Source organism: Mercenaria mercenaria, chromosome 11, assembly GCF_021730395.1.
Source record: "Mercenaria mercenaria strain notata chromosome 11, MADL_Memer_1, whole genome shotgun sequence".
NCBI classification, from domain to species: domain Eukaryota; kingdom Metazoa; phylum Mollusca; class Bivalvia; order Venerida; family Veneridae; genus Mercenaria; species Mercenaria mercenaria.
In genome coordinates, this window is record NC_069371.1 from 58,427,658 (window position 1) to 58,451,979 (window position 24,322).

At 35.1% G+C, this 24,322-nt stretch overlaps 1 long non-coding RNA gene across 7 annotated transcripts in view; it reads right to left on the reverse strand.

Annotated features, from left to right (window-relative positions):
* The window catches only part of LOC123531535 (uncharacterized), an 87,138-nt gene that overhangs the window by 17,922 nt on the left and 44,894 nt on the right, over positions 1 to 24,322 (reverse strand). For 6 of the 7 annotated variants that reach the window (XR_008366064.1, XR_008366061.1, XR_008366065.1 and 3 more), the window contains 2 exons: positions 7,216 to 7,389; positions 3,980 to 4,137 (listed from right to left, as the gene is read on the reverse strand). This is a non-coding gene — a long non-coding RNA (uncharacterized LOC123531535). Of the gene's footprint in view, positions 1 to 3,979; positions 4,138 to 7,215; positions 7,390 to 18,331; positions 18,432 to 21,830; positions 22,027 to 24,322 lie in introns of those variants that run through there. The other variant, XR_008366063.1, reaches the window with a different exon arrangement.

Here is a 24,322-nt window from a genome sequence, read left to right on the forward strand (position 1 = left end):
TTTCGAAACTGACCTAGATATCATCAAGGTGAACATTCAGATCAGTTTTCATGAAGATCCATTGAAAAATATGGCCTCTAGAGAGGTCAAAAGATTTTAATAATTTTAGACCTACTGACCTAGTTTTTGACCGCAGTTGACCCAGTTTCAAACTTGACCTAGATATCATCAAGATGAACATTCAGACCAACTTTCATACAGATCCCATGAAAAGTATGGCCTCTATAGAGAGGTCACAACGTTTTTTTATTATTTGACCTACTGATCTAGTTTTTTATGGCATGTGACCCAGTTTCAAACTTGACCTAGATATCATCAAGGTGAACATTCTGACCAATTTTCATGAAGATCCATTCAAGGGTATGGCCTCTAGAGAGGTCACAAGGTTTTTCTATTTCAAGACCTACTGACCTAGATTTGATTGCAGTTGACCCAGTTTCAAACTTGACCTATATATCATCAAGATAAACATTCTGACCAAGTTTCATACAGATCCCATGAAAAATATGGCCTCTAGAGAGGTCACAACGTTTTTTCATTATTTGACCTACTGACCTAGTTTTTGAAGGCACGTGACCCACTTTCAAACTTGACCTAGATATCATCAAGATGAACATTCTGACCAATTTTCATGAAGATCCATTCACAAGTATGGCCTCTAAAGAGGTCACAAGGGTTTTCTATTTGTAGACCTACTAACCTAGTTTTTGACTGCACATGACCCCGATTCGAATTTGATCTAGATATCATCAAGATGAACATTCAGACCAATTTTCATACAGATCCCATGAAAAATATGGCCTTTAGAGAGGTCACAAGGTTTTTCTATTATTTGACCTACTGACCTAGTTTTTGATGGCACGTGACCCACTTTTGAACTTGACCTAGATATCATCAAGATGAACATTCAGACCAACTTTCATACAGATTCCATGAAAAATATAGCCTCTAGAGAGGTGAGGTCACAAGGTTTTTCTATTATTTGACCTACTGACCTAGTTTTTGATGGCACGTGACCCACTTTCAAACTTGACCTAGATATCATCAAGGTGAACATTCTGACCAATTTTCATGAAGATCTCATGAAATATATGGCCTCTAGAGAGGTCACAAGGTTTTTCTATTTTTAGACCTACTGACCTAGTTTTTGACCACACGTGACCCAGTTTCAAACTCGACCTAGATATCATCAAGATGAACATTCAGACCAATTTTCATACAGATCCCATGAAAAATATGGCCTTTAGAGAGGTCACAAGTTTTTTCTATTATTTGAACTACTGACCTAGTTTTTGAAGGCATGTGACCCAGTTTCGAACTTGATCTAGATATCATCAAGGTGAACGTTCTGACCAATTTTCATGAAGATCTTGTGAAATATATGGCCTCTAGAGAGGTCACAAGGTTTTTCTATTTTTAGACCTACTGACCTAGTTTTTGATCGCACGTGACCCAGTTTCGAACTTGACCTAGATATCATCAAGGTGAACATTCTGACCAATTTTCATGAAGATCTTATGAAATATATGGCCTCTAGAGAGGTCACAAGGTTTTTCTATTTTTAGACCTACTGACCTAGTTTTTAAAGGCACGTGACCCAGTTTTGAACTTGACCTAGATATCATCAAGATGAACATTCTGACCAACTTTCATAAAGATCCCACAAAAAATGTGACCTCTAGAGTGGTCACAAGCAAAAGTTTACGCACGCACGGATGGACGGACGCACAGACGGACGATGCATGATCACAAAAGCTCACCTTGTCACTATGTGACAGGTGAGCTAAAAACGTAGCCAGTACCTAATGACAAAGTTCGTAACAATAAATGGTAACCATTAATACTTAATAAAATGTAGCCAGTACCTATTAACATTTTAAGTAAATAACAATGAAGGGTAACCATTTAGTTAATTCTTATAAAATGTAGCCAGTACTTAATGACAAAGTTCGTAACAATAAATGGTAACCATTAATACTTATAAATGTAGCCAGTACCTATTAACAATTTAAGTAAATAACAATGAAGGGTAACCATTTAGTTAATTCTTATAAAATTAATTCTTAAAAATGTAGCCAGTACCTAATGACAGAGTCCGTAACAATAAAGGGTAAGCTTAATTGGCGTAACAATAAAGGGTAAGCTTAATTGGTTATATTCCTACATCTCTTTGTCTGCCTTAATCAGTCATAAAAACATTTAACAATAATGAATAGTCAGTGCCTTAATCATTCAAGTATTTGAAAAAGAGCAGCCAGTATATTTGGATCAGACATGAATTTATTCAATGATTCATTATAAAAATGTCTGAAAAATGATTAATCATCTTGAAAAACAGAGCCATTAATTCTAGCCAAAATATAACGAAAACAATTTCCAAATTTTGGAAATATAATTCCAGTATTCCAATTTGTAACACAATGGCTAGGAATTTTTAATCTTTACTTCTTAATGCAGTCATACATTTACCTGTGCTGATGATGGGTATGTTACAATGAAATAGGAGCCAGTTTATTTATCTCTTTGCCTTATTCTGTCATTATAATTACAAATAATGAGTAACCAGAACATTGAATGGCAGTTTTGATCATTAAATATATGAATTTTATGGAACTTTCCATTTTGTCTGTTCTACATTAAATAAGAGAAAGTAAGATTACTTTCATGATGATCTTAAATGAAATGAATGGCGGATGATGACCTAGTGACATAGTGGCTAAGTGTGTGGCGCTTCCCTAATGACTACTGATTAGAGCCAAGTGACACCAGTATACCTCCAGATAGCAGATAATGGATTGATAAACACCGCATACTAAAACACTGCTTGTTTACTTAATTTAAATAATTATGAGAAAGTAGACAAATCTTCCCTCCTAATTTAGGCATACTTATTTCTCCAACACTTCAACTTGAAATTTCTACTGAGATTAAGCAGCAAACATGCAAAGTGCAGTGCAAGGGAGGGAGGTGTACAGTGCAAGGGAGGAATGCATGCCACCTTCTCAACTGAATGTTCCTTGTCAAAGGTCAGAGAAATAAATGACTGCAAAAATGTTTTTGAAGCATTTATGAAAGAAAAGCTCAAAAATAAAAGTTTGTAGATTAAGCAAAGCAAGCTTGGATTCAGTACTTGGTGAAATATAATATAGACCCTTCTGGAGTTACCAAAATGGAATTCTTCATGATTATATTCTCAAGACCTAACCAGATCATATCTGTACATTCAGTAACATAGTGCCAGTCAGTACATATAGCACATTAATTTGGACTTTAGAACATCCTTCTTTGTATTAATTTATCAAGTAACTCTTAGTGATCTGATCTGGATTTATATTGTTTACAAATTCAAGGGACATAACTCTGAAGTAACTTCTCTAAACTGGCATTTTTATCAATCTTGACCTAAATTTTTGCAGAAATAAGTAAGACCAATATCAATTTTCTAAACATTCAGTAATTCAAGGGCAGTAACTCTGAAAATCCTTGCATTTTACAGAAAATCCTATCATGTATAGCTATAGCCAAGATAAATAAACCTGTCCTTTTACTGACTCCTATTCACATTCAATTTTAACAAAATCACATGTCATTCAGTACAATAATAGCTGAAAGTGACAAACCTGCTTCAAAGTCCAATAAAAAACCTTCACTAAAATTTCTATGTGATAATAAGGCAGGACTTTGTCAAAATTTCCAAACAGCTATACTTTTGCTTAAGATTTTGCTGGAAGTTGACACAAAGTTCCTAAAGGCTGCTTAAAATTCTACACTATTAAATATAATAATAACAAATTCACAGGATGCCTACAGATACACTGGCAGGAAGTAAAGAATGGCAATAACAAAGACATTGTTTTTTAATTTTAGTGGTTGCCACTCAAGCTGAGAAAAAAGTATCAAATTGTTTTAGAGAATCTGCATTGTAAACATAAAAAAATCAAGCCAAAGTCATGATATTCTAAAAAAAAAACCTGCTTACCTGTCCAGATGCACAGCTTCCACCTTGACACACTGTGGCTTGCTTAGAAAAACATACATGCTGGCATTACACTGCACAGCAATTGCTATGTGGGAATCCCTATTCAACCATAACCATGGTGAAGATTGTAGAATATTTCCTCAGTGTCATCACAGTTCCTACAAGATACATCAAACAAGAAGAATCATTTAACCTCAGATACAATAAAAGAATTTAATATTAGTAATATTATCTAATTTCAAAGGCCAACAACAAATACACGTATAACCTTAACCTTTAGCCTGCTGGCAGCAAGTGATAGTGCCTTTGCAGGCTGATCAAGGTTTGCACTGTTCACTATTCAGTCAGAAAATTTTCAGTTAACATCCCTTCGATAAACAAGTGAATGAAGTATTGTCCTGCAATACAAAGTCCCCTACTGGAAGGCAACTAATTTTCTCTACAGCAGTATAACATAATGAACTGACATCTGTCAATAATGTATAAACAATATTGTACTATATATACAATATGTTATAACAAAACACTTTGACTGAAATTTTTATGTTTAAAAACCTATAGTTTGGCCGATTATCAAAAAGGTATCATATGTTATTTATAGTAAAAAAAAACTAGAGCTATCACTAAAGGTGATGAATGTACCCCCCGCATGCACTGACACAGTACATTGCAATCTGATGCACACAAGATTGCATAATTATGTGGACTGTATGTATATAGACTGTATGTATACAGTATAGTAACAAAAAACAAAGTCCCATAATTATGCAGAATATTTATCTAAAAGAATTTAACATGCACCATGCACAACTAGGGTTGGTACTGATCACTTGTGTGAAGTTTCATTAAATTGTGTGCAAGGGTTTGGTAGATTAGGCACGCACAAGATTGCATATGCAGACTGTATGTACATAGGATGTTAACAAGAAACAAAGTCCCATTACTCTGCAATTTTTGTCACTGAAAGAACCTAACATGCCCCATGCACAACTACTGTTGTTACTGATCACTTGTGTGAAGTTTCATTAAATTGTGTCAAGGGGATGAGGAGAGATGGTGCGCATAAGATTGTGTCTATGTATATAGTATAGTAACAAAAAAACAAAGTCCCATAACTCTGCAAATTTATTTTCTGAAAGAACCTAACATGCCCCATGCACAACTACTGTTGTTACTGATCACTTGTGTGAAGTTTCATTAAATTGTGTCAAGGGGATGAGGAGATATGGTGCGCACAAGATTGTGTCTATGTATATAGTATAGTAACAAAAAAAATAAAGTCCCATAACTCTGCAATTTTTTTTTCTAAAAGAACCTAACATGCCCCATGCACAACTACTGTTGGTACTGATCACTTGTGTGAAGTTTCATTAAATTGTGTCAAGGGGATGAGGAGAGGTGGTGCCCACAAGATTGTGTCTATGTATATAGTACAGTAACAAAAAAAAACAAAGTCCCATAACTCTGCAATTTTTTTTTCTAAAAGAACCTAACATGCCCCATGCACAACTACTGTTGGTACTGATCACTTGTGTGAAGTTTCATTAAATTCTGTCAAGGGGATAAGGAGAGATGGTGCGCACAAGATTGCGTCTACGGACAGACAGACGGACAGACAGACAAACAGACAGACAGACAACCTGAAACCAGTATACCCCCCTTACAACTTTGTTGTCGGGGGGTACAAAAACAAACGAAAAAAAAAACAAGAGTACCAGAATGTCTTTACACTAGCACCTCTATTTGCAAATGGAATTTTAATTCTGTGGTTGTGTAGTAATTATTGTAATTCTTCTGTTTTTCTGAATCCACAAAAAAACTCCTTACCAGGCAGAGATACCTTAAAATACACCTAAAATTTGAAAGTAGCATTATGTTGTACCACAGAAAAGTGATCTTGGTTTTTCCCTACAGTCAATTATAAAAAAGTTACAATATAAGTTAATTATAGTAACAACAAAGGAAAATTAATCCTAAAAAAAAAAAAAATCCAAAAAAATTCTAAGTCCACACAAAAATTCTTACCTGACGTAGAGATAGATTAAATTACACCTCAAAATTGGATGTAACATACATGTTGTACTACAGAAAAGTGGTCTCGATTTACCTATGACTAGAAATGAAAAAATTACAATATAAGCTATTTATAGTAACAACAAAGGGAAGTAATTCTAAAGGGACCTGCACATGACACTCTGTCTCATGATGGTGTACAATTGTGCCAAGTTACATCAAAATCCCTCCATGCATGAAGAAGAAATGCTCCGAACAAAGTCATTCTTGAATTTGGCATTTGACCTCTAAGTGTGACCTTGACCTTACCCCTAGGGACCTGAATCTTGTGCACAACAATCCATCTCATGTTAGTGAACTTTTGTGCCAAGTTACATCAAAATCCATCCATGAAAAAAGAAGAAATGTTCCAGACAAAGTCATTCTTGTATCTGAACTTTGGCCTCTATGTGTGACCTTGACCTTTGACCTAGGGATGAGGTTCTTGCGCAAGACACTCCGTCTCATAGTGGTGAACATTTATGCCAAGTAATATTCAAATCCTGTTTGGCATGACAAGTTATACACCGGACAGGAAAAAAGCCCTGTTGACCTTTGACCTTAAATTGTGACCTTGACCTTTGAGCCAGGGGTCCGGGATTTCTGCATGACACATTGTCTCATCATGAGAAACATTTATGCCAAGTGATATTAAAATCTCTTAATGAATGACAGAGTTATGGACCGGACACGAAACAGACCCTGTTCATGCCATGTTAACATCTGACTGCCAAGTGTGACCTTGACCTTTGAGCTAGGGGTCTGAAAGTTGTGCATGACATATCATCTTTTTATGAGGTATATTGGTGCCAAATAATATTAAAATCCCTTCATGGATGGCAGAGTTATGGACCGGACAGAAAAAAGCCCTGTTGACCTTTGACCTCCAATTGTGACCTTGACCTTTAAGCTAAGGGTCCGGGGTTCAAGCATGACAAGTTGTCTTATCATGGGGAACATTTGTGGCAAGTAATATTAAAATCCCTTCATGGATGACAGAGTTATGGACCAGACACGAAATTGCGTACAGACGGAATGACGGATGGAAAAGCGCATTCCTATAGTTCCCAAAACTGGTTTTCAACCAGTAGGGGACTAATAAATGGTATTGCCCAAATTGAATGATGGACAAGTCCGTTTTAGAAAATTGTTGAATTCAGTAAATTAAAAGAATATATATGTACCGGTACTAATTGAAGATACTGAAGATCCATGTAGTAGAGTGAAGGCAGAAGACATACACAACACTTCGCACCATTTCACATCACCTTGGGAACAAAGTGTCTAGATCTCTACACAAGGACCGTCATCATTTCAGTTTCCATGCATGGAAATAATGAAAGTCTCTGCTCTCAAGCCTGAAATTAAATAAGCCAAAACAGGAAAAAAAATCTTGCGGACATATAGGCACCGGATTGTCCTCGATAGTCACGCTAGTATGTCTTGATCAATAGTAAAGGGATCTGTCAGGCCTTGGCAGCTGTAACAAAATGCAACTCTGTCAATCTTTTGAAGCAGCATCTCCTCCTCAACAGTTTGTAAGATTGGCAGAGAAATAAAACAAAAGGAAAACAGCTCACTCCTACCATCTTAAAAGTAAAAAAAAGTCCTTACCCTATCAAATCATAACTAAATGCAACATCAAGTTTAAAATTACTCAAACTGAAACTTACACCAAAATTGCTTAAAACTTCTGACTAAATTTACAAAACCTAAGTGGGTCACAATAGTGCAAGATTGCCTGACCATGCTTCACATCTAAAAGGTAATATAACTAGAGTGTAACCAAGGTTTTTTCTGTGATCTAGTTTTTGATCTCAAATGGTTTAGTTTCCAACTGAACCTTCCACTTTACATAATACCTGGTGACTTTAAACACAAGATGGCCAAGTTGAACATCAATTTAATTCAATTCCAAAAATAACCAAGTTTCTATTTTGACCTTTAGACCAGTAGAAAATATCTCTACTATTGCGTTTACATGGGATTTCTATCTAATAACATTTTTAAGTTGTTTTTTTTGTTGTTGATTTTTTTACCCAAGATAACCAAGCTTGTATGTTGACTTCATTTCTGACAGGCTTTCTGCAAGATTGGTAAAAGATGTCTCCTCTATGGTGCTAACATGGATTTTTTATGATTGGCCTAGTTTACAGCTGGTGACAAAATAAATACACTGCACTCTGTATCTGCTTCTTTAAAAAAATAGTTTGATTTGGTTTCCTATTAATAGGACAGGAAAACAATATGAAATTACACCTTCAAGACATTACTCAAGAGCCAATGACTCTGGGTTATTGGATCAACCTTCCCAAATTTTATTTTCTTGCAACAATTTTGTACTCTGTATTATGTTTCTATAAGATTTTTAGGTCCATAACTCTGGTTTTATAAAAATGATCTTGCCAAAAATCTTATCACAAACATTCTAGGATATTGTATATGTAACCTTGGTGGGGTTTTGAACAATTTTGTTACTACTGAACTCAAACAAATACTTTATATTATTAATTACAAATATCTTAATTTTGATTGGCTTTACAAAAGTTGCCTATAGGTTTAAAATGTTGAAGAAAGTTAAAATCAACTCTTGCATCCATTCATCCCATTCACCTTGCCATTTTACATTCCATATATATCAACTTTAGACCTTCCCACTTTACCTTAAAAAATTATTCCTCAACAGACATTGCAAATGCCAAGAATTTAAAATTAATTCATTTCAGTAAATTTGATTCATAAAGGAAACTATTGCCAATTAAAGCCTGAATACAGAAAACTTTCTATCTTATAATTTTTTTTGGCCTAGAAACCCCCGAAACCCTTTGGTCATTATTAAATGCCCATTAACCAAAATGAACCAATGAGTGCATGCCTTGCTTGCTTTTAAACATCAGCCACTGAGAATAGTACAAATACTAAGAAATAGCAATCAACATTCACTTAAGTGAAACCTTGTCAAACAATGCTAGAGATCCCAAAAGTGTAAAAGTCACAATAATATCCCCTTCAAATTAATGATATTTCTATAATACTCTTTTTAAATAGTTTTAAAATTTTGCAATTTTATTTATACAAGGCAATTACTCTAGAAAAACTGGTCCTGACTAGCAAATTATCAGAAATGCCCTAGAAATGTCCAGTATGCGTGAAATCAAAGAACAAGAGATGCCCCAAAGACATTAATGCTCTACTATTTGAATCGGGAAATATTCCCCTAATTTTTAAATTCCCTACAGAGTTGAGTGCAAAACTTTAACCAGGATTTACTTAGTCCAAAGGGGGGGGGGGGGGGGGGGGGGGGGTGGGGGGGGGGGGGGCAAAATTTGGCAATTTGGCTAAAATGAATGTCAGAGTTATGGGATTTGATGCTATCATCTATTTTTAAAACCCCTATAATATATCATTTGAAAAGTTTCATTATTAAAATAACTGAAAATAAGCTCTCATACAAGTTTTAGAAACAACCATTATGATGCAGATTTTAAAAGCTTAAGTTTTGCTTTTTTTCATTTACAAAAAAAAAGGATCCTATCAAACATGGAAAAAATCATACAAGCTTAATTGTTTTGAATTACTGTCTGTGGTAGGCTTAAATTGTAAGTGTTACTGTAATATTAACTTGATAGGTCCCATATTTCCATAATGATTAACTTATAATCTTCTAGTTTAAACAATTATGCAATCAGAAGTTGCTAAATACTGAAAGACTTCGGTCAAGAGCAACAAGTAGAAGACTGGAAGTTATTCAGCCTGAGCTAGCTTGCTGTATACAACCATGCAAGGTAGCAGCTTTGGCTAGCCTGATGGATGAAATATACAGCCTGGTGCACACAGGAGGTAGTTAGATGTAATGTATAGACCATAAGAAATAAAACTCCAATAAGACCCTATAGGATAGATGAGCTTATAGGAATATATAGGGTAGGCTATAAGAAGCAAAGAATGGTAAATGCTCCCTAGAAGAAAAAGGGGCTGGCTGGCAGTATGCAGCATCTCTCTCGGTAGCAGCTTAGGCTAGTTTGGGGTGGATGAAATATACAACCTGGCGCCTTTGTGAGAGCTAGATGGATATAAAATGGGTCCTAATGGTTTTTACAAGGAAGAAATATTTTACCATACTAGCATCATGGAGGGACCCCATGGGATAGTAGAGTTATGTGGATAAATTAGTTGTGGATATTATAGTTAGCTTGAAGACATATACCCTAGTAGCATCATGGAGGCAGCACCATGGGATAGCTGGCTAGAGTTAGGTGGATATGATAGTTAGCAGGAAGAAATAGAAATAGAAATAGAAGAAATTATACCCTAGTAGCATCATGGGGGAACACCATGGGATAGCTAGCTAGTTAGGTGGATATCATAGTGAAATAGGATAGGAAAAGAAGTAAGATGGGAAAGTTAGCTAAATGCAGATACAAGCACAGCGAACAAGCTGCATTGATAGAAAAGCAACAGAGTAGAATAAAGAAATTTGATCTTATCTTTCAGTCTTTAAATACAGAGCTATTTTGAAAATAGTACAATCAATAATTCAACAAAATATATGAAAAACTACTTACAGTAACCAGTGATTATGCTAAGGGGGCATGTGAGGTATAGCACATTTCATTACCTCTCAAAACTTCTCATTTGTACCAAATATGCTAGTAGGTTTCCACAGAATGTTCTTATACATTTTTCCAATTTTTAAGCATATTCATTTTAAAGACTTAAGCTGTCACAGTTTGATACAAAATTGACCTCTCATGTATTTTCTTTCTGTTGTAAAGTATTTAAATCTGCACTCAAATGGTTATTCTCGTATCATAATATTATCTTGTATGAAGACAAACTATAATGTTTATTAATAAGCTAAATTCAATCGTTTTCTGCGATTTTCACCACATACACTTTTCATTAAATTTAAAGAGCAAATTCTGTAACTTATGAAATATGCATGTCTCCCCAAGTTACTTGAAAATATTTCCTTTAAAACTACAATTAGCCCCGAAATACTGCCTATATGACCTTTACCTTGACCTTTCAAATTTGTAAACTTGACCCAAATGTACAACCTTGACTGGTGCAGACACAAACAATTTTGCTAAGTTATATTAAGATATCTAATGCACATGAAAACCTGCCTTTTGACCTTTGATCTCACTATATGACCTTGATACTGAACCAAATGACTGAATATGTGTCCTGCAGGTCATTTTATTTTGGGTAAACGTGTGCCAAACTTCTTGAAAAATTTTAAAATTGGAAAAAAAAAAAAAAACAGCACATAATAAAAATGGTGCCTGTGTGGCCTTTGATTCACCATACCACTGTAGTGACCTTGACTTAAATTTGATAGGACTTAAAAAACATTCCCTAATCATTATGACAAAATTTATGAGCAAAGCCAATCCTAGAATTTCATTAAAGTCATACTTTTATTTTTAGTCTAAATTTACAAGCACAAATTGTGAAATGTTGGTCTCTATTTCATAGTACAAATTGAACCACATTGATAAATATTGCTGAAGTGGCAGACAAAGAGGGAATATTGAGGGAAGTGAAGACCTGAACATTTGCTTTGTTTTTGTCAGTGCGGGGATTTGGCGTTTAATTTTGCTCAATGCATTTTCAGTTTTCAAAAGATGTTAAGATTTTAATTTTTCAAAGATTTCCAAACAAACACTTTCACTGCAAAGACAGAAATGCTCTATCAAAACTGTTCTATATTAAAAATCCTGAAGTTGTTGCTGACAGGAATCTGTCTTACAAATATATGCCTTGAATTTCTGTAATTTTATGATCTGAATTTCATAAAAATAAAAATCATGAAAGAAAGGTGTAATTGTACCAATTTATTTTATTCATCTGTTAAATGATCAAAAAGTAGTTCTAAAGAACTGTGTTCATGACCGACAAATTTAAGAATCGTGCAATGTCTGTGAAAGAAATACTATTTAAAACAATGTAAGTTCTTAAAGCAAACATTAACAAAAATATGCCTTTTCCCCTTAAATTTAATCTATTACTTCCTGAATATCTAATAACAAACAAGTCTAAGTATAAGGCAGATAGGACAGATTTTTTTCTAACTTGTATGAAAACTATCTTGAATAAATATAGGATACATTTGTATGTGGTAAATAGGGTTGGCAGGCCAATGGTAAACAGACCATCTCTAAATCCTGAAATACAGTAGTTTAATATTAGTCAGTAGCTAATATTTCTTAACCCAGTCCTATGATATTCCAAACAGCTAAGCTTCACCTTAAAATTGTTTGTCACTGAAATTGTTCTGACATTAATCCATAGGAAGCTATTATAGCCAGCTGCAAGTATTTTTGAAAGATGATCAACACCATGAGAATGTTTGACTCAATTCAGGAGAAATGTGACTTTTTTAAAATTGTGTTTATCAGCTGAAAAATGACCTGTAATTAAGTTCACATCTTGACCTGGAAAAGAATGAAGGGTCTTTAAAATGCAGATACATGAACCAGCAGCCTTTTCCACCTATTTCCTTGTCAATGACTTTTTCAGTGTTTTTGAAAGATTGGTGGCATTTTGGTCAAAGGTGTATTGATTTTCTACTTAATCATCTAATATTGATAACAAAAAATACATTATCTAACATACACATGTTTCTTTACAATTTCCCTGTACCAGCTATAAAACCAGTTGAAAGACTACAAATGCCTCCGAAATGAATGACAGGGTCCCTAAATGAAATTTAAACGGGAATCGGAAGTGCTTTACATAAGTAAAGAAATTTGTCAAAAAGTATTTAATAGTCCAATACCACTAGAGGACTTTCATGTTATTTGAAGAATCCAGTCCCTTTTAAATGATATTCTTGTTACTTGTAGCCAAAAATAAATGATTCTGACACTTTGGTTTATTCATAAATCTTTAACCAGTACCTCTTTGCAAGTTTATCTTGGGTAATTATTGACCAGGAACTGTTTTCTACTTTTAGTACCAGTGACCCGATTTGTTTTAGTAATGGTGACCTTGACCTCATTTGGCCTGGAGACCCCCCAGTCTTAAGCCTTCTCAAAAGCTTTCTGTCTACAACTAAATTATTGACCTGAAACCCACTTGATGTGGTTAACCTAGCCCCACTGTTTTAACCAAATTCAATTACCACAACTGGCAGAAAACTGTATACAAAGACCCCAACTGCCTCAATACAATCCCATACAATACAAGGCCTGAACATAAGTTTATTTAATAAATATCATTTGAACTACAACACAGACTGACCATGTTGTCAGCCCAAACTTGGTAACCACGATTTTCAAAATTGGACCATGTGATTAATGATTCCTTGAAATCCCCTTTAATCTTAAAAGTTCTTTCTGAATGAACAATCTGGAGGGAAAAGTGCCATTGTCTGTGACCTAATCTTTGAGGGACAGAACTGACTCTCAACATAGCTTCTCATTATGCTTAACTTTTGATAAAAGTTTCATTGGAATCCACTGAATAGTTTGAAAGTTTAAATATTGCTGAGACACAAAGTAAGTATTACAGTCCTTTTAATGTGTATTACTAGTGACCTTGACATTTGATGTACTGACATCAGACTGACTGTTTTCCATAACATAACATCAAGCTGAACATTTCATTTAAATTACACTAGATGTTTTGGAGAAACTAACAGTGCGATTATATGAGAACATGAAAATAGTCGAAATTTGATGGTACATTTTTACTAAATTTTACTTGGAACTTTATGAGGAAGTAGCAAGATGTGCAAGGTGCATGCTGGGATGCTGAACAATGCAGGAGAACAGTGCAAGGGAAGGATGCAAAGGGAAAGAAAGAACATAAAGTCCCAGGTCAAAATTATAGTATAATGGAAATTAGAAAATTGTGGAACCATAAAAAGATAATGTAACAGCAGATGTTAAATTTGGCAAAAAGCTGCCTCCAATTTTACTAAGTTGTTGAATTTTTTACAAAATATTATTTTTATTTAACTAAACAGAACAAGAGCAATTTAATTCAGCTTGAATGTGCTATAAAGTGTAACCAATTTGCAAAATCTAATTATTTAGATTTAATACAGAAAGATAAGTGCCAAAACAGGATACTGGTTGCAGAGAGCCAATCAATCTGTTTCAAATTATTACAATGGCTTTTAGATTTGGAACCCCAAAATCTGTTCCCAGTTAAGACAATGTTGTTCAAAGGAAATTAACTTGTTCAGAGCCCTACCATGCAAGTAAATGATTTCAATAGTGATATTGGTTGGCTCAGAGCCTGACATACTTATCCCAATTAACTTAGCAAATATAGTGTAAACCAATTTTACTATGAGAGGACATTGGTCAAGACCTGACATGGTTTTCCCAAGGATACTGGTTCACATTTATTGTAAACCAAGTTGTCTAATGAGAGAATAGTGGTTGAGACATGACATGGTTTTCCCAATGAACTTTTAGGGGATACTGGTTCAAATCTCTTGTAAAACTAAGTTAACTACTGAGAGCATACTGGGTTAGAATGATATGTTTTCGCAAAATTTTGAGGTACTTGTTCAAATATAGTGTAAACCAATTGAATATTGAGAGGACGTTGGTCAAGACCTGACATGGTTTTCCCAATTAACTTTTAAAGGTTACTGGTTCACTTTTATTCTAAACCAAGTTGACTGACAGAAGGTGGTTGAGACCTGACATGGTTTTCCCCAAATTTAAATTTTAGAGGATACTGGTTCAAATCTATTGTAAACCAAGTTTATACTGAGGCATTTGGTTTAGACCTGATGTGGTTTTCCCAATTAAGTTTTGGAGGATACTAGTTCAGATCTAGTGCAAATCAAAAAAATATCTAAATCTATTAGATACTTGTTCACAACATTCAATGTTTTTCCAAAATTAATATTTCAGGTTCACTGGTTTTTTGATATATTGCAAATCAAGACAACGACTATAATAATTGTGAGTTTCATGGTTTAAAGCACTGATATGTTTTCCCAATTAATATATTGTGAGGATACTGGTTCATTTCTCTGGCAAATTAAAAATTTTGTATTTGCTTTCCAGATAACCCTTTTATAGTTTTTGAATGACCTGACCCAAACAAATAAAAATTTTTTACCAACAAACTTGAGCATATTTTTCAGCATATACAAAGTGCTATGTAAAAGTTGAGTTATGGCCTTTCAATGGTTACCACATCCAAATGTATCAATATTAATAGTAAAACCAAACTGTTTCATGTATTAAATTTCTTGACAATCTTCAAAATATTTCAGGCCTACATAAATACTACTTGGGACCTTGAAATATTAAAACAGCAAAACCATTACAAATCAATGATTTTCACCCTTTTGTATGTGACAAATAGAATGATGGGTCATAGTGCAAAGACCTTGAACCTAATTGAATTTTAGTATATGTTTCAGTTTCATCTCCCCCTTTTTGTGATGACAATTTTAATGTACTAAACAGAACTCAGTTACACTGAATATATTGAAGATGGCAATGAGAGAAATGCAATATGCAAGAACCCTAACTCTGAATTGATTTTTTACAATTTTATCTTTCCTCTTATATTTTTTTAAGAATTCTTAGTGAATTCATACAATTATTTGATATTAGTACAGTACTGGTATCTAGGATGAAACTAGAATTTTTAAGCCAAAAAGGGGACATATTTATTTGTTTAGACAAAAATATTCCCAAATTTAAAAACAAGAGGACCATGATGGTCCTGAATCGTCACCTCTTCCCACATGACCCAGTTTTGAGTTGATGTCATATTTGACATAGTGACCTAGTTTTTGAGCTCATGTGGGCCCAGTTTTTAACTTGACCTAGTATTATCAAGATAAAAATTTGACCAATTTTCATAAAGATCCCTTGAAAAAAAATGGTCACTACAGAGGTCACAAAGGGTTTTTTTATTATTTGACCTATTGACCTAGTTTTCGAAGGTACGTGACCCTGTTTTGAATTTTTCCCAGATATCATCAAGGTGACATTCTCACTAATTTTCATGAAGATCTCATGAAAAATATGGCCTCTAGAGAGGTCACAAGGTTTTTCTATTTTTATACCTAGTGCCCCAGTTTTTGACCGCATGTGACCCCCGTTTCGAAATGACCCAGAAAATATTAAGGTGAACATTCAGATCAATTTTCATGAAGATCCCTTGAAAAATTGGCCCCTAGAGAGGTCAAAAGATTTTAATAATTTTAGACCTATTGACCTAGTTTTGGACCGCAGTTGACCAGTTTTCAAACTTGACCCAGATATCATCAAGATGAACATTCAGACCAAACTTTCTACAGATCCCATGAAAAAATTTGGCCTTAGAGAGGTCACAAGGTTTTTTATTTATTTGGGCCTACTGACCCAGTTTTTTTTAAGGCACATGACCCAGTTTCGAAACTAACCTAGATATCATCAAGGTGAACATTCTGACCAATTTTAATGGAAATCCATTCACAAGTATGGACTTTTGAGAGGTCACAAGGTTTTTTTTATTTTTAGACAAATTGACCTAGTTTTTTTTTGCACATGACCCTGTTTCGAACTTGACCTAGATATCATCAAGATGAACATTCAGACCAATTTTCATTAACACATCCATGAAAAATATGGCCTTTAGAGAGGTCAAAAAGGTTTTTCTATTATTTTTACTATGACCTAGTTTTTGATGGCACGTAACCCACTTTCAAACTTGACCTAGTATCATCAAGATGAAAAATTCTGACCAAATTTTTATTTAAGATCTCATTAAAATATGTGGCCTCTAGAGAGGTCACAAGGTTTTTCTATTTTTAGACCTACTGACCCAGTTTTTGACCGCACGTGACCCCGTTTCGAACTTGAACTAGTTTTCTTTAAGATGAACTTCAGACAACTTTTCTACAGATCCCCTGAAAAATATGGCCTTTAGAGAGGTCACAAGGTTTTTCTATTATTTGACCTACTGACCTAGTTTTTGATTGGCACGTGACCCAGTTTCGAACTTGACCCGATATCATTCAAGGTGAACGTTCTGACCTATTTTCATGAAGATCTTGTGAAATATATGGCCTCTAGAGAGGTCACAAGGTTTTTCTACTTTTAGACCTACTGACCTAGTTTTTGACCCCATGTGACCCAGTTTCGAAGTTGACCTAGATATCATCAAGATGAACATTCAGACCAACTTTCATACAGATCCCATGAAAAATATGGCCTTTAGAGAGGTCACAAGGTTTTTCTATTATTTGACCTACTGACCTAGTTTTTGACGGCACGTAACCCAGTTTCGAACTTGACCTAGATATCATCAAGATGAACATTCTGACCAATTTTCATGAAGATCTTGTGAAATGTATGGCCTCTAGAGAGGTCACAAGGTTTTTCTATTTTTAGCCCTACTGACCTAGTTTTTGAAGGCACGTGACCCAGTTTCCAACTAGACCTAGATATCATCAAGGTGAACATTCTGACCAATTTTCATGAAGATCTTGTGAAATATATGGCCTCTAGAGAGGTCACAAGGTTTTTCTATTTTCAGACCTACTGACCTAGTTTTTGAAGGCACGTGACCCAGTTTCGAACTTGACCTAGATATCATCAAGATGAACATTCTGACCAACTTTCATAAAGATCCAATGAAAAATGTGACCTCTAGAGTGGTCACAAGCAAAAGTTTACGGATGCACGCACGGACGGACGACGGACACCGCACGATCACAAAAGCTCACCTTGTCACTTTGTGACAGGTGAGCTAAAAAGACTGCTCCTTGCATGTCAAAGTTACAGCTCAGAAAAGATCTAACATGGCCTTTGACCTCTTTATTAATGAAACCTTGACCTTTGAGATAGAAACCTGCATCTTACTCGAAAAACAGCTATGGCCCTGACAAGACCTTACATGAACTTTAACCCCTAAATGTGACCTTGACCTTCAAGAAATAATATGAAGACTAATCTATGTAATGTCAATGTTGCAGTTTGGACAAGCTGTATTCCCTTTGATACCCCTTAAGTGTGACCATAACCTTTGAATCAGGAGCCTGCTGCTAGTGCTCTATAGGCAAATAAATCTGTTAAATATAAAGAAATACTGCTCATGCATGTCAAAGCTACACCCACATGAAATTAGATAGACATAAGACCTAGCAAATAATCATGGATTTTACAGAAAACTGGTTCAAGCATAACACAACATGACCACTGCGCTTTATCAGAACAATATTACTTATGGCCAAATCACTCTTAAGAAAATCTAGAAAAAACAATCTGAACAACAAATACAAGTCTAAAAAAGCAAAACTCTATTTAAACATTCTTTTTTAAATCATTTTACCTTCCTTCCTTGCTTTGTGTTCGTTTTTTTGGTCCTTTACCAACAGTCTGCTGAATGAACATGCACTCTCAGCAAGTGTCACATGATTTGCATTGGTTTGCTGTAGAATAAAGGTATACAGTAGTAAATAAATTTACAATATGTTCTCTACAAAATTAGCAATCTTCTGAGAGCTGTAACAGTCGTTAAATCATAAAATATTGGTGCAAGAGTTATGCACCTGGTGAAAATGCATCAAAATTAACCTTAATTCGAAGTAAAAGGGGACATAATTAATTAACAAGAGCTGTTGGCTGGCCTCAATGCTCCACTATTCAAAAGCCTTGTCAATTGAATGAATACAAAAGTCAACAAGAGCTATCCATAAGACAGCACGCTCGACTTTTCTCAGTGCTTGACTCTGAATTAGAGCTTTGCCAGTAAAAACAAGGAGCTGTGTTCAATAAATGCTTGATGCCCCCAGTGGCATCCTTGTCGATAGATTTTGCACCTAAGTCTAAAACAAGGTCAAGGTTAAGGTCAAACTGAGGTCAGGAGATGTTTGATGATGAGGAATGGTCACAGTTTACATCTGTATTACCGGTAGTATCAATTCATTCTTGTAAGGGGTATTGATGCTAGACGAAACGGTCCCATTTGGTTAACCAAGAGATGGCCCATATAAAGCAACCTAAGTCCAAAATGATGTCAAGGTCAAGGTCAAACTGAGGTCAGGTGACGTCTGAAGATGAGGAATGGTCACAGGTTACATCTGCATTAGTATCAAGTCATTCTAGTAAGGGGTATTGATGCTAGACGAAACAGTCCCAATTGGTTAACCTCGTACGGACGGACAAACAGAAAGGACAATCACTATATGCCTCTCGCATCAGTAGATGCTGGCGGCATAAAAAAAATTGTAAAGACATTCGACTTTTTACATACCATTTCTAGACAAGAGCTGTCTGGTGACAGCGTGCTCGACTATTCGAAGAATTGATTGAAGAATGGGGTCAAAATATTAACATAGATAATCAGACAAAAGAAAACAAGAGGACCATGATGGTCCTGAATCGCTCACCTATCCCCACATGACCCAGTGTTGAACTGATTATGACGTCGTTATTTCTATTATCTGACATAGTGACCTAGTTTTTGAGCACATGTGACCTAGATATCATCAAGATAAAAAACTCTGACCAATTTTCATGAAGATCCATTGAAAAATATGGCCTCTAGAGAGGTCACAAGGTTTTTCTATTATTTGACCTAATGACATAGTTTTTGAAGGCACGTGACCCACTTTTAAACTTGACCTAGATATCATCAAGGTCAACATTCTCACCAATTTTCATGAAGATCTCGTTAAAAAATATGGCCTCTAGAGAGGTCACAAGGTTTTCTATTTTTCGACCTACTGACCTATTTTTTGACCGCACGTGACCCAGTTTCAAACTTGACCTAGATATCATCAAGGTGAACATTCTGACCAATATTCATGAAGATCTCATGAAAAATATGGCCTCTAGAGAGGTCACAAGGTTTTTCTATTTTGATATCTACTGACCTAGTTTTTAACCCCACATGATCCAGTTTCGAACTTGACCTAGATATCATCAAGGTAAACATTCTGACTAATTTTCATGAAGATCCATTGAAAAATATGGCCTCTAGAGAGGTCACAAATTTTTTCTATTTTTAGACCTACTGACCTAGTTTTTGACCGCACGTAACCCAGTTTCCAACTTGACCTAGATATCATCAAGGTGAACATTCTGACCAATTTTCATGAAGATCCATTGAGAAATATGGCATCTAGAGAGGTCACAAGGTTTTTCTATTTTTAGACCTACTGACCTAGTTTTTAACCCCACATGACCCAGTTTCAAACTTGACCTAGATATCATCAAGGTGAACATTCTGACCAATATTCATGAAGATCTCATGAAAAATATGGCCTCTAGAGAGGTCACAAGGTTTTTCTATTTTTAGACCTACTGACCTACTTTTTGACCACACGTGACCCAGTTTCGAATTTGACCTAGATATCATCAAGATAAACATTCTGACCAATTTTCATGAAGATCCATTGAATATTATGGCCTCTAGAGAGGTCACAAGGTTTTTCTATTTTTAGACCTACTGACCTAGTTTTTGATGGCACGTGACCCAGTTTCGAACTTGACCTAGAATTTACCAAGATGAACATTCTGACCCATTTTCATAAAGATCCCATGAAAAATGTGACCTCTAGAGATGTCACATGGAAAAGTTTACGGACGCACGCACGGACGACGGACGACGGACACCACGCGATCACAAAAGCTCACCTTGTCACTTTGTGACAGGTGAGCTAAAAATAGATTAGACAAACAATGTTCCAGTATTTGTGGATTTCAATAAGTCTTGCACTAAATGGCAATGTGTGAACCAATTTCAAAATCCAAAAAGGGCCATAATTCAGCCAAAATAGTTATCAGAGTTATGTACTCTTGCCTACAGATGGAAATCATAATGATAAACAAGTGTTCAAAGTTTTAAAGCTGTATGTCAAATGGTTTTGACAAAACATGGACTTTTATGAAAACAGAACAGATTTCCAAGTCCAAAAAGGGCCATAATTCAGCCAAAATAGAAGACAGAGTTATGTACTCTTTCCTACAGATAAAGACTATTATAATAAATAAGTGATAAAAGTTTCAAAGCCATATGTCAAACACTTTACACAAAATATAAACTGGTACGAAAAATTTAACCAAGATTTCTAAGTAGAAAGGGGCCATAATTCAGCCAAAATCCTTGATGGAGTTATGTACATTTGCCTATAACTGGTCATGGTGATGGTAAACAAGTGTTGAAAGTTTCAAAGCTTTATCTCAAAAGACTTTGCCAAAATATGAACTGGTACGAAAAAACTTAACCAAGATTTCTAAGTCAAAAAGGGCCATAATTCAGCCAAAATTCTTGATGGAGTTATTTGCTCTTGCCTATAACTGGACATGGTGATGGTAAACAAGTGTTGAAAGTTTCAAAGCTTTATCTCAAAAGACTTTGTCAAAATATGAACTGGTACGAAAAATTTAACCAAGATTTCAAAGTCAAAAGGGGCCATAATTCAGCCAAAATCCTTGATGGAGTTATGTACTCTTGCCTATAACTAGACACAGTGATGCTAAACAAGTGTTTAAAGTTTCAAAGCTTTATCTCAAAAGACTTTGCCAAAATATGAACTGGTACGAAAAACTTAACATGATTTCTAAGTCAAAAGGGGCCATAATTCAGCCAAAATCCTGGATAGAGTTATGTGCTCTTGCGTACAACTGGCCATGGTGATGGTAAACAAGAGTTGAAAGTTTCAAAGCTTTATCTCAAAAGACTTTGTCAAAAAGTGGACTGGTACAAAAAACTTAACCAAGGTGTGACGCCGACGCCGTGGTGAGTAGGACAGCTCTACTTATTCTTCGAATAGTCGAGCTAAAAAGCATACAGATTCTGTCCAAACTAATCTACATGTACTCACTTGAACAATGAAAATGTTTTGGCTTTCACCGAGGTAATTGTTCTGGTTCCCATTCTGACAGCTGTTATAAAGTTCACCACTGTGAGAGTCAACTGGAATGATGGCAGACATCAGAAAAAACTTGGGTTATGAAGAAGGTGTAGATCACCAATCATAGACTTGTCAGCCTGAAATAAATTGTTTATTGTTCTTGACATTGCTTGGATATAGTACTAGAGATTAATCAATTACTAATCCACCGACAATTTTTGACAGTGACGTCATTTTGTCAACAAACTATAAATAGCCATGGAATATCACCAAACGGGTGTATACTTATATTTAATAGAAGTATGTCCTTATCATATCAGAATCTAAGTAAGGTATGACCCAGTAGATGTGCTGGCTATTTGTCATGCGAGCGATGTAAGTTCGAAACCAGTGGTTGGCGAGGTATAGTTTATATTTATTTTGTAGCAAAAAATATATTGTTCGAAAGGCCAGTTACATTTGCTTTCCTGGAATTATTGTTGAAATGTTGTTTTTATATGTTTTCCGTGTTAGTTTTTTTTAATTATCAACCATTTATTTCATTATGAAGTATACCAAATGCTAATGTAACATATGTCAGTCAGTCCATTGTGTTTTAGAATACATGTAGCTTTCTCATTATTATTATTTCTCATCATACATGCACATACACTGAAAGTGGCGACTATATCGAGCTGACCGCAAGCGGGCTCGACAAAAATGGACTGTTTCATCAGTTCATCATTCAGTTTGGGCAGTACCAAATCTTACTCAATGTTCACTGAAAATTTACTGACTGAATAGTGAGATGTGCAGGCTGATCTTGGTCTGCAGTGGTCGCAAAGGCAAAACCACTTGCCACCAGTAGTCTAAAGGTTAACTTAAAGAGATTAAGACATGCCAGGGAATACTGTAGTTATTAAAAGCCAAATATCAGTTGTCATCTACCTCTAGTATAAAACAATGGTGGAATCGGGTAAAATACATGAATCATTGATAAGAATACTGAGATCTGAAACTGATGAAAACGCATAATTTGGTAAAATGTCCTGTTCTACTAATTATTTCATAATTAGTTTATACTAATTTGTTTAAGCTTGATTGTGATGAAAACTTAAAGCTTATTGGAACCGCTCTCGAGTCTGCTTCCTGGAAAAACCAGTACTGGTGTCATATGAGAAGTCATGGCCTTGACCCCAGTGGGGCTCGAACCCACGACCCCTTAATTGTATGGTCGACAACACCTTATTGTCTAGAACACCACTCCCCTAAAATTATTTCATAATAATTATGTCTGCCACCACAATGTTGTGTTAGACATATTGTTTTACTCCAGTACGTGTGTGTGTCTGTCACAAATCTTGTCCGCACTCTAAGTTAAACATTTTTCATATGATTTTCACCAAACCTGAAAAAAATGTGTTTGACCATAAGACCTCGGCCAAGTTCAGTAACTAGCCAAATCCACCTAGGCACTTTTGAATTATGGCCCTTGAATTACTGATGGGAACCATTTGTCTGATCCATCCAGACAAACTAGACATTAATGATAGGAACCACTGGTCTGAACCATCCAGACAAACTAGACATTAACGATACAGGGCCGTAGGAACAGGGGGAGCAAAATTTGACCTATTATGGTAATAATTTTAGCAATTTTTTTACAGGGAGTCAGTTTTAGCTGATTTTCATAGTGTGCCTCACATGGCCTAAAATATTCAAATCTAGTAGATATCAAGTTATCAAGAGATACTGTCAAAAGTTTTATATTTAAATAGAGAAAATATCAAATTTCACAGAACTGGCAAAATTTAATAGAAATACTGTTAGGAACTGGCTATTAAATAAAGAAACAAAAGTTTAAATAATTTCTACTGTGATACTGGCTTACTTCAAAGAAAATTCTTTTAGTTATTGAACAGATGCTATTAACTGTCACAATTTTGACTATTTCATTGATCTAAACTATTTGACCTAATGTCGGTATAAAGAATTATATTCAAGCGGAGAGTATAACAAAACTTAACCCTTGGTAATAAGTATTTTTAAAATTATGAAAGTGCATGTGAACTTATTCTGCATGAGCAGCTACACCAAGGCCTTATCATGTCCAATAAACTTATAAGTGCTTACTTTATAACATGTCCTAAAAGAAATTAGATTGAATACAAAAAAAATTGAAAAAATATTAGACAGTACTTGGTAAAAATTCAGATGGCTTACAAAACTATTCTGTCATATTTTGCCTATTCTGGTAAGGAAAAATACATTTTGGAAAGTCCTTGAAAAAGAAGTTCTGTCCAGTCTATATTGCAAACAAGTTAAACAGATATCAGCAATTGCTGGCAGATTAAGACCTAGTACAGAGACAAATCTTGAAAATCCTTGATTTCACCTCTCTCAACACAGGAACAACAGTCGTCTAGCAAACCGCTGGCCCAGAAATGTAGATCTGTTACCCCAAACGACCCCATTTTGCGGAT